This window comes from Peromyscus californicus, unplaced genomic scaffold, assembly GCF_007827085.1.
Source record: "Peromyscus californicus insignis strain IS unplaced genomic scaffold, ASM782708v3 Scaffold_19__1_contigs__length_69161282, whole genome shotgun sequence".
Lineage (NCBI taxonomy): Eukaryota > Metazoa > Chordata > Mammalia > Rodentia > Cricetidae > Peromyscus > Peromyscus californicus.
Genome location: NW_026294491.1, coordinates 51,023,503 through 51,035,838, shown reverse-complemented (window position 1 = coordinate 51,035,838; position 12,336 = coordinate 51,023,503).

Here is a 12,336-nt window from a genome sequence, read left to right as displayed (position 1 = left end):
TTTCTGCAATTTATTTCTCAGTGCTAATCCAAAAAGTGTTTAAGATTTCCAGTCTCAAAAGTAATATGTAACGATACCTCATTCTTCTCCAATTGACACATTTGAAATGCAATGAGATCCTGTCTGTCTGGACCCTGCTGCTGTGTACTGCTGTTCTGATATTGCTGTTTACCTCGTCAATGTGTGCTTAGATTTGACCACCTGACCATTCTCCTTCCTCATCATTCCTTCTTGAAGCTCAGACACTCCCTGCAATGTTCTTTTACCTAAATACATTATTTTTAATATTTCAAAATTATAATATAATTACATCATTCCCTCCTCCCCTTCTCTCCTTCCAGATCCTCCTGTGTATGACCCCTCTCACTGCTCTCTTTCAAGTTCATGGTCTCATTTCCTTTAATTGTTGTTGTTGGTGGTGTGTGTTCCTAAATACACAAATACAGCCTGCTTAGCCTATACAATGTTACTTGTATTATATGGTTCCAGGCATGACTGCTTGGTATTTGATACCCAGTTAGTGTGTTCTTTCTTAAAGAAGACTATTTTTCCTGCTCTCAACATTTCTTAGTTGCCTGTAGATCTTTTTTTGGGGTTGAGGCTTTGTGAGCGTCAACCCATGTCTATTGCTTCCCTCCATGTTCATCTCATGTTTAGGCAGCTATGATGGTGAGGTCTCATGAATAGATTGTAAGAGCCAGAGGAACAGGGAGATTGCTGTGAGATTGTGTCTCTTAGAAATGTCAAATATCATCTATAAACTTTTGGACACTGTGGATAATGCTCTAGTGAACATAGAAGTGCTGACATGTCTTTAGGCTTCTTATTTTCTTGTTTTGGAAAACATATATGTGTGTGTGTGTGTGTGTGTGTGTGTGTGTGTGTGTGTGTGTGCATAGGATATACATACATATATACACATATACATATAAATATATATTCCATGTGATAACTCTGCTTTTTGTTTCTGAGGAAATGAAATAATCTAGTTATGGAAGAACAAATACAAAATGATTCACCTAGATAAGTTATATAAAAGGGTCAAATGTATAGAAATAGAAGGTAGAGTGGTCTGTTGCTTGTAGTGGGGGAAATTGGAGGTTGTCATTCAGTGGGTATGAAGTTTCAGCTCCTCTTTATCAAGAGAAATAAGGTGAGTTAGTCCACATCTCCGTGCCTGTAATTAACAATGCTCTGATGAGCACTTAAAAATTGTTAAGAGTGGAGATTTCACATTAAGTGTTCTCACCACAACGGGAAAAATAGAATTGATTTTAATGAGTTTCTCTTGGTAGCAAATTGCTCTGTTTTATTTTGTATGCAATGTCTGCATATAAGCTTTATTTCTGAAAAATATTCTCACTGGGTATATAAATCTGAGTCAAGGTTACTATTTCCATATTCTCTCAGTATTCCATTGCCTTCTTGCTCTCAATATTGCAGTTAAGAAGTCACATGACATCTGAAAGTCTTTTTAAAAAGATCATCAGAATTTCTTTGATGCTTTTTGGTTAGTGATAATGTTACTTGGTATAACTGACTTTTAGAATTTTTTTAAGCGTAAAATCTTAAAAAAGTATTCCTGATTTGATAGTTTAGCCTTGGTTGACTGTCTTTACAATCTTTATATATTATCCCTTTCCCTTTGCTTACTTCTCTTTGTTTCTGGTTTTGTTTAGCTATATATTAGATCAACATGATATTCCTTTGTATCTTAACTATTGTTCAGAATGTATATCACTTCCTTGTTTGGATTCCAGGTAGGTGTATTGTTTCCATTTCAGTGTGTTAATTACATCTTTAACTCAAAAGCATCTACACTGAAAATATTTTAAATTTCTTCTTTCTGTTTATTTAAACATATTGAGATGTCTTTGAATAGTCTAGTGTAATAACTTCATAATATTAGTGTTTTGCAACTTTTATGCCTCCAAGTTTTTACATTTATTCTTCTTTATAGTTTGTTCTCACTCTTCTATGTTTTTATTATGAGTTTGTCTTTTTTGTGTATCCTATCTAAGTGAATATTTTTCTGCTGTTTTCTGCTGTATGTGAATTGCTTCAGAGAGACTCAGTATTCTTCCTGCAATTACCAGAAATACTTCCTACTAAGAATAATTTTTTAGTTGAATTCTTTATTTGCTGTGGGATGTTCTGTATGGCAAATGTGTTGCTCTGATTGGTTAGTAAAGAAAACACTGATTGGCCAGTAGTCAGGCAGGAGGAAGTATAGGCGGGACAAGGAGGAGAAGAATTCTGGGAAGTGGAAGGCTGAGTCAGAGACACTGCCAGCCACCACCATGACAAGCAGCATGTGAAGATGCCAGTAAGCCACGAGCCACGTGGCAAAGTATTGATTTATAGAAATGGGTTAATTTAAGATATAAGAACAGTTAGCAAGAAGCCTGGCATGGCCATACAGTTTGTAAGCAATATAAGTCTCTGTGTTTACTTGGTTGGGTCTGAGTGGCTGTGGGACTGGCAGGTGAGAGAGATTTGTCCTGACTGTGGGCCAGGCAGGAAAACTCTAGCTACATTTATTCTCTTTTTTAACTTGTGAATTCTTTCATGCCTTGGTGAAAACATTCAGAGTTAATATCAGCAAAAGCTACAGGAATTTGTGTGAAAAAAAAGACGTCAATAGAATGCTGGAATAATATAAAAACAAGCATGGCTGAAAAGGTAATATTTTGCAGCTTTAGGGGCCTTCTGGGACTATGGTCACATAAGGTGACAAGTCTTTGAACCAGACTGTCTAACATTCTACTCATTGTTGCTGTGTTAATGTATGTTGAAGGCCTCCAATAAGAGTAATGGAATAGAATGCATTTTTAACACTGACTAGCCCATCACAGTGGTCATCTCCATGTCGGAGATGACAAGTGAATCAGACTTATATAAAATGCTACCAAATACAGAAGGAGAATTTAAGTAACAGTCATGTGATGTTCTTCTCCTGTGTTTTCTCAGTTGTAAATCATGTTAGCTTGGCCTTGTTTTACTTGAGAAAATTAAGAGAAACAAAAGTAAGTGATCTAAGTTGATGTATTAAAGATTCTATTCCCCTAAAAATGCACTGTATGGGATGCATATATAACAAACATCTGGAGTCACCACTACTGTGAATAATTAATATACCACAACCTATACATTTCTCTTTTAAAAAAGAATTTCTACACAAATTGTGTTTTGGTTTTATACATGGGACACTTTGTTGCTCCACAATTTCAAAGTATTCTTTTACAATGCAAGAAGCAAGTGCCATAGGATTAAGATTCAAGGATGGTTTCATGCATTTTGTCTCAATGAAGACAGGTATAATTCTTGAATCACATGGGTGTTTTTTTTTCAGCTCTGAAGTTTGGTGTTTTGTACCTTAATATTCTTGTTTATTAAGGGGCTCATTTTTTAATCCCCAAAGCAATAATACTTCATCTTTAAAGACAAAAACCAAAGATAAGGAGAAGAAAATAAAGTCCAACTACTCAAAGAGTCTATAGAAAAGTAGAGGCATGCTGTGGATATTTCCTGAATGTTGTGCAGATGTCCATTGTTAGTGTTGGTGGATACAATAATCACAGAAATACTGTTGAAGTGGTATAATATTTGTATGCCTGGTCTACTGTATGAGCAGATGACTTTCTTGGAAGTCTACGGTCACCATAGAGAGGTGAAAGTTGTCTGTAGCAGCTAGAGTGGATATGGATAGTATGTTTCAAATTATAAAAGCCAAAGAAAAATAATTTTAGAAGACAAAGGTATCTAATTACTTAGGAGCATGTTTTAAAGACCTACATATGTTTTTTTTCAATTCTAAAGGCATCATCAATATATTCATATATGCTATTTCTAAATGTGGAGGTCCCTGAGTTTGAAACATGATGTTAGTCATCATTACACTGGGATTGTGTAAGATAAACAAAACACAGTCTCTTCAGGAATAGTATTCATGTGGTGGGTTTAGAGGAAATCAGAGCTAAGAACATCCTAAGTCATGGGCATTATTCTCTCTATGTTCTTTACACAAAGCCTGTCACATAACCTCTACAACAATCATATGAGTGGGGTATAATAATTACAACTATTACACAAAAGAAGATGTTACAACACTAAAAAGAAATAACTTGACTGAATGTCACAGTGGCAGGAGTGAAATGCTATAGCATCTGTAATTGTGCTGTTGGGTTTTAGAGCCCCTTGTCTAACCACTTTGCTACATGCTGCTTAGCAACGATGGGTCAGAGAAAGAGGGTTCATGCTGGGTGGCAATGAGGAAATCAGATGGCATTCTATCATAAAAGCTTTGAATTGCTCTTTCACTATTTTTAATTCTAGGATGGGAAGAAAAGAAGAGTGATGCCCAAAGGAGCCTTGGCTTTCAGAAAGCAGTAGGAAGAGATGAGCACAATCATGTGGTGTGGTGAAGGATCCAGAAGAGATCTGAAACATGAGAGAAAAGGATCAAGGCCACATTCCCGCAGACCACCTGAATGGCTTGGCCAAGTGCTCTGCTAGGGAAAGTCTTCACTAAGCAGAGGGTTCTTCACCTCCTCTGCCCAGCTGCTGCTGTGGGATGTCTTTTCTGTATGCTGTGAATATGTGTTGCTCTCATTGGTTGACAAATAAAGCTGTTTGGCCAATGGCAAGGCAGAATAAGGTTAGGCTGTACATTCACTGAAGATGGAGAGGAAGAAGGGTGGTGTCCGGATAGACGCCACTCCAATGCCCAAGGAGTACCAAGATGCTAGCAGACTGGTAATGTCATGGCCACATGGCAACATATAGATTAATAGAAATGGCTTAAGTTAAGATGAAAGAACTAGCTAGCAAGAAGCCTGTGTCATAGGCTATATAGCTTGTAATTAATATAAGCCTCTGTATAATTATTTTATAAGTGGCTGTGGGACCGTGGGTGGGAGATATTTGTCAGGACCTCAGGGCCAGCCGGCACTGAGAAACTTTCAACAACAAGCTGCTGTGTTGAGAAACATGATTGGTAAGTCATTTACATGAGAGTATGGTTGTATTTCTATCATAAATATCTTTATCTGTAAAATGCATTTTAGACAAATAAAATAAAATTGGTTTTATAAATTTACAAATTTGTGAATTTAACATTTAGATTTTCTTCTTTTTTGATTGAATTTCTTTTAAAATAGAGTCACATAAAATAATACCATTGAGTAATTTTCTTATATATATTAGTTATCAAACATAGCTAAATAGATTAAAGACATATTTACATTTCAATGTAAAGAGCTAGATATTTAATTATACACTGAAATTTCTTCACGTTTCAAGATTGTTGGAGTACTCAATTTCCCTTGTGAATTTAAGATATTGCTTTACTTATAAAATTTTTATTTATATATAAAATTGTAAGTAGTTTTATAATTAACAACAGCAGACATCATATATCTAATAGAGACGTTTATTCACTTGTATATTCTTTCAATAGATATTTAACAACTGCTGATTTCTAAACTTACAAGGATGTAGAAGCACATCGAAAAAGGACAAGACCCTCTGTGACAGTTAGCTTTAATTGTCACCTTGACACAGCCTGGAATCACCTGGGAAGAGAGCCTCCATAAAGGATTATCTGCATTCGGTTGGGCTTTGGCACGCCAGTGGGAAACGGTTTTGATTAAGTGAAAAACTGTGAGTGGCACCATTCCCTAGACAGGGCTCCTGGCTGTAGAAAAGTCGAGAAATCAAGCTGAGCAAATTTATTTTCTTTCTCTCTCTGCTGTAGATTTCATGTGCCTAGCTGGATCTGCTACTTTGACCTCCAGGCTATGATGGGCTGTAGCTTAGGACTGTGAGCTAAGATTAAGACCTTTCTCTTCTTCCTTGCTTTTGCTCAGAGTATTTTATCACAGCAACAGAAATGAAACTGGGCCACCCTGCTTCCCTATAGCTAATATGATTGTAAAGATTACAAATATATATGTGTACCGTCTTTGCTTCTTTGGTTGTGCTGCTAAGAAGCGTGGGCTGGGGGGAAGGTGAGGGGGGCGGGAGGGGGGAGAACAAGAGAATCCGTGGCTGATATGTAGAACTGAATTGTATTGCAAAATAAAAAAAACAAAAAAGAAGGAGATGGCCATGCAAAAGGATCACTCAAGTTAATATTTAGGGTCAGATTTGAATTTTTTAATTGAAAATAGATTTTTTTCATACAATATATTCTCATTATGGTTCTCTTCCTCCAACTCCTCAAAGATCCTCCCCACATCCCCACTCACCCAAATCGGCATGCTTTCTTTCTCTCTCCCATTAGAAAATAAACAGACATCCAAAAAATAGTAATAGCAGAAGATAAAATACTAAACAAACTAGAACAGGACAAAACAAAGAAACAAACATAAAAAAGAGCCAAAGAAAAACCACAAGAAACATATAGATGCAAAGACATGCATCCACACACATAGAAATTCCATAAAAATGCAAAGTTGGAAACTATAATATATAGGTAAGGGACCTATAAGTTTTAAAATAAAATGCCCAAACAAAGCATTATGAAACAAAATCATCCAAAAGTATTGAATTCATTTTGTGTTGGCCATCTACTGCTGGACATGGGATCTGACCTTAAGTGGGATTTGTATTTGACTGTTGTGTGGAAGGCCATCAGCCCCTCCTCTCTACTGCTCAGATGTATTCTAACCCTAAGGAGTGAACAACAGTTAACATCTCACGTCATTAGACTTAGAAGCCAGTGCATGAAGCATGGTGTTTTATAACATGTCTAATATAATTTCTTGGACTGAAAATGGTTGATTTAGTTAACATCAATAGGATCTTAGGGATATAAAACAGAGCAGTGCTTTGGAAAGCAAACAGATGATAAAAATCAAAGCACTCCATGTAACTTTCCCCACAGAAGGATGTGAGCAGAGATCAAATAACTTCCTGTCTGTCTTCCCCACAACTGCTTGGCCTCACTTTATTTCTAGTCTCACACTTTGTCACTTAGCATCCCAAGGCTGCTTCTCAAGTTTGAGGATTCTGACTTTTTTGTTGGCTTCTCTGTATTTACCGTTTCACTCTGTTCACTCTGTAGTTCCTTTTTGTTTACCAAGACCACTGCAGCTTCATGACTGACAGTTTTGAGATGTCTGTTATTCAGTTGCTGTAAGCTTCCTCCTCACACACCTGACTCCCTGGTTTTTACTTGACCTTCAAGTCTTTCCTGGTTTTCCCCTTTATTCAGTTTTCTGGGGGAAATTGTTCCTACATGGGCTCTATTTATAACTGAGAGTAGTATTATAATCCAAGTCTATGTTGTTTTTGTTCAGGAATTCCAAGTCATTCTTAATATCTTGGCATGCTTTGGGCTAGGTGACAGATGCAGAGAGTCTTGAAAACGAATCAGGTTATACCCATGTTTAAGTTTATACAACATAGCGATTTGGCTCCTTTACCCAGATCTACCCTTCAGTGTAACTGGCTGAAAAAGTTAATCTGTGGAACCGGTTGAGCAGGGATTCTGTGGCATCCTCTAAAACTGTTTCAATTCTTCCTCTACTTCCTTTCCCTCCTACCTTCAATCCCTTCTCTCTGCGCCCTTCTTTCCCCTGTTTTCTTCTTCCTTATTTTCCTTCTCCTTCTCTGTCTTCTAGAAATCCTTGACAGCATAATTTGTGAATGAACTGGTGCACGGAACTGCAGGTGTTGATATTTATCGGCAGTCACTTCAGTGGGGACTTGCAAAATATAATGTACCTGTGAAGAATATAAAACACCGGCATGCTACGTTGGTTGTCGAAGAAGAGTCACCTTGACTCCAACTGGATACAAATGGACATTGTTTTTAGTATGTGGTTTATTTGAAGTGATGACTGAAAGAGTGAGTTCCTTCTATGAATCTCCTCTGTTCTGTGAACTTTGCATAATGGATGTGTAAGTACATCTTTGTAGATAGACTCTGTTCAACGCTACAATTAGAAGCCAGGGGGAAAATAAGCCATAATTTTTACAAAAGCAATAAAGAATTGAGTAACTGATATTTTACCAATGAGCTAGTTATTATAATTGTACAGATAATTCTTTTTTTCTGTTGTCTACTGTTTTCTATTCTTTTTCTGTTTTAAATAGGTATTTACAAATTACCTATTTTCTTGTCCTATGCTCAACACCCTGTTGCACATGTATATGTTCTCAATACATATTTTGACTTTGTTTTTATTTTCTTAGATTTATTTTATGACTACGAGATTTTTGTGTGCATGTACATATGCCTGGTGCTCAAAGTCCAGAAAGGTCAACACATTCCATGGAATTGGAGTTATGCTTGGCTGTAAACCATCCTGTGGGTACTATGAATTGGATCTGGCTTCTCTACAAGAGAAACAATAAATCACTGAGCTGTCTTTCTGCCCACTACAATATACAATTGTTAAATAAGTCATGACACTGCAAATTACCCACAAGTTATTGTACAAATAACTTAGGATATTCAGCTTTGGTTTTGTATGAAAAATTTCTTAGTTTTTTAGCTATCAGTTCTTCATTATTCTGAAGTCAAAAGGAAGAAAGAAAGAAAGAAAGAAAGAAAGAAAGAAAGAAAGAAAGAAAGAAGGAAAGAAAGGACTACAAAAACAGTGTCTTCCAGATATAGCAAGACAGTTGCACATATGAACTCACAGTAATTGTAACAGCATGCACAAGACCTGTGCATTCTCAAGCCCAGCTCAAATCCTAACATGGAAAGAACTATATACATGAAGTCTCACTCCTAGTCAAGGATCTATTGGCAATTACTAGATGCTGCAAGAGGGGGAGTCAGTTGTTTTTGTTTGCTTATTTTAAGAGTGTAGACCTTGGTAAGTCAACCATACTTCAATGGAATGCCACATATCAAAGAATACATGAGCAGCACGGACTGTACCTGAGGTGTTTGTTTGTTTGTTGTTTGTTTTTTAAGAGAGAATATAAAGTTGGGTGGAGAGGGAGAGCAGATCTAGGAGGAACCGTAGGAGTAGTGAGTGTGATCAAAACACACTGTACAGCATTCTCAGAGAACTAATAAAATGTGTAAGACTATGTAACAATCAATTCTAATTTTTAAACTTTTACCATAATTTGAAGCATGAATTTTTGTTGACAGTTGCTTTATGTTTTATATCCTGTTCTGTTCATTGCAATCTCCCTAAAAGGTAATATCCAAAAATATAGAATTCAATAAAAGATGTGTGAAAAATAAATGGCGCTTGACTTCAGTGTTTACTTTGTGATGGAATTCTCACATCACATTCCTAAAGCAGATTCCAGTTTTCCGAATATTGCATTCCCAAAATAAACATGTAAACAATGAAATGTAGATGACAAATGTACAGCCTTGGAGTAGGAGGAACCTAAAAAAAAAAGACTTGGGTTCCAAAGTTTAGACATAAAGGATTGAATTTTGAGCTTATTAAAACATATGACTTCATACATTTATTTCTAGTGTTACATCTTGTGCTACTGTTCAATATACATGGATTTTCTTAAAGCAAAGACTTACCACAAATGTGGTGAAATGAATAAAATATTTTAATGTCACCAAGTTTAAAATTGCATGCAGCAAAACATTTTAGCTCTTCTAGACATTTGTTCCATATGGAAAAGGGGGTGGGGATCAAAATTCTGTGCTCCTGCACTACACACACATACACACACACACACACACACACACACACACACACACACACACACACATTCTTTTACCACAAAAGAAAGAAAAGTTATAAGGACAAACCTATGCAAAATATGTATTTTTATTTGGGACTCTTCATTTCAGCTTCTGGATACATTCACATCCATTCTCTGATGAAATAGAGTGCCAGCATCAATAGTTTATGCCAATATTGTCTCTCTCAACCTCTGCTCTATAATTTAAATTACCTTCCCCCATTAAACCCAGGTATTTTGGGAAAAAAAAGACCTTCAGGAGATTGGCCAGGAGACATTTGGCAGGTGGAAATGGGGATAATGGCAGGCAGTGGCCACGCCATTCTCTTCTAAACTTCTGAGTCATTCGTATGTTTTAGAAAACTCAGTCCAGACTTTACAATTTTCTGCATGTTATATTAACATGTAGAAAAATATCTAAAGCATAAAGAATCTGCAATGACACATGAATGCTTCCTTTTACAGCAGACATAAAAAAGCAGCTGTTGAATGGGTAAATGAATATTTACAGAGAGGATAAATGAATAATAAGCATAACTGAATGGAACAAAACAGAAATACTTGTATCCGAATATTCCAGAATGGCAGAATTGGCAGGGATTACAAAACTGAAATTATTGGCATGTGGCATATCCATTTTGTGTATATTCCTCCCTTTTATACGCGAATTTTTCTCAGTCTTGTCACAGTTTTCACTAGCATTACATAAGAACATTTAAAATTTTTTCCTCTTGATTGTAAATTTAATATTCCAGAATTTTGAAATTCTGAAGAATTTTTTAAAGTTCTTCAGCATTTTCAATTTACAGATTAAACCAAAGTTCTCAGTATTGCTTAATGACATACAAATCTCTCAAGGAAGAGTCTTGGTTTTTTATAAGACTTTCATAGGTCATCATGAATACATAGCTCATAGAATAAGGCTAACAGAAGCACAAAGATGGGATTCTGGAGTCACCAAAACTACCTTATCACCTTGGGCTGAGAATATAAATCCAGTTTTTAATTATCAATACCTTTAATCCTAAAGCCCTGAGAATAAATTAAGGCTTTAGTAATTTAAATTGACTAGCAGGTAGGAGACCACATACAATTTTTTAAGAACGATAGCATTTGTGCTTCACAAATTCTACTGTAGGGCCGCAACTACATCATCTGTCTATAAGGTCAGTTCCATGCTTTCAGTACTAAAGGATATTGACATGGTCTTTTAAAATCTGTTTAAAATTCCATTTCTACTGGCTCCTGATGTGTAGGGCTTTTGTTCTCATACAGAGCTAGAGATAAACTTGAAGAACCATAGTTCTCTTGTCCTCTATAATATTTTGTTTGACATCTATCTTAGTAGGGTGAATAAGCATAGATGAACATGTGAAAGCCACAGCAATGACTATTGGATGCTGCCCTGTAGGTCAGGTCTCCTGGATGATTTGGTAAAGGCAGGTGTCAGCTCTTCAATGCTCATAGTTTTAGAAGGTTGGCCTATAGCAAGTCTAGATTGGCACTGTGCGTACAATGATCACAGAGGTTCTGAGAAAGATGACTCATGCTATGCCTTCAATTTGGTGACACAAAGAGACATTGATGAAAGAACACGGAAGGCCTCTCTGCCTCTTGGCTTGCCATTCTCAAGGTGTCAATTGCTTAACAATGCACAATATGCTTCCATCTGTTTTTCATATTATTTCCAAGAAATAGTTAGAATATATCTGTGGCCAAAAAAAATGAAATAACAATAAAGATAAAATTATCACTGTACCTTCTCACCATTAAATGTCAATAAAAAGAAATAAATGTGATAAAAAAATTTTCCTTACCTATGGCATACCTGGTTATGAATATGATCTCCACTGTTGTAAGGAAGGGGATAGGAAGATTACTTCAGAGAAGTGTCTTCCTGAGTCACCCTGGCTGCAGCAAAACAAAAGACTTGATGGAATAGCTCCTTTCATAAACAGATAATCTAGAGAAAAATGTGTTTTTGATATGAGTACATATATATATTTTCAAAACATCCTCACCTGCATTAAAATTTGATATTATTGCAGATAAAATAACTTTATTACCACTCAATAAATATAAAAACATAACTAACAACAAATTACATGTAGGAGTCAATGGTTACTCCCTTTTCTGATTAGTACTCAGCATGTTATTATTACAAGGTTTATGCTGGTTTTAAAACAAAAGAAAGATAACAAAAGGATGCTGTGCAATTCATAAAAAGAATGTGTAAAACTGTAGAAGAAAGAGTGGATGGAGGTGGTAATATTGAGACTTCTAAAGAGATTTTTTTCATAATAAAATTATACTCTATACAAATACTTTTCTCTGAATCAGAAAATGATTGGACAGGAACGTCAAAATATAAGAGTAAAGGGAAATAACCTAAGAGAAAAGGCACATCAATGCTTTACAAGTATAAATTAAAGCTACTCTCATCTGCTATAAAAGTGTACTGCAAGCACAACCATACAAATACAACCTACTGAAACAAAACAATCCGTTTTGTTGTTGTTGTTAGTGTGTATGTGGTTTCAGGGCTGACGGCTTTGAGTTGAACAACCAATAAGGAGGCTCATTCCTGGGAGAGACTAATCTCCCTCTCCCAGTAGTTCATTGTCTAGGGGTGGAACCCTGAGAAAGCTTCTCCTATCTTTG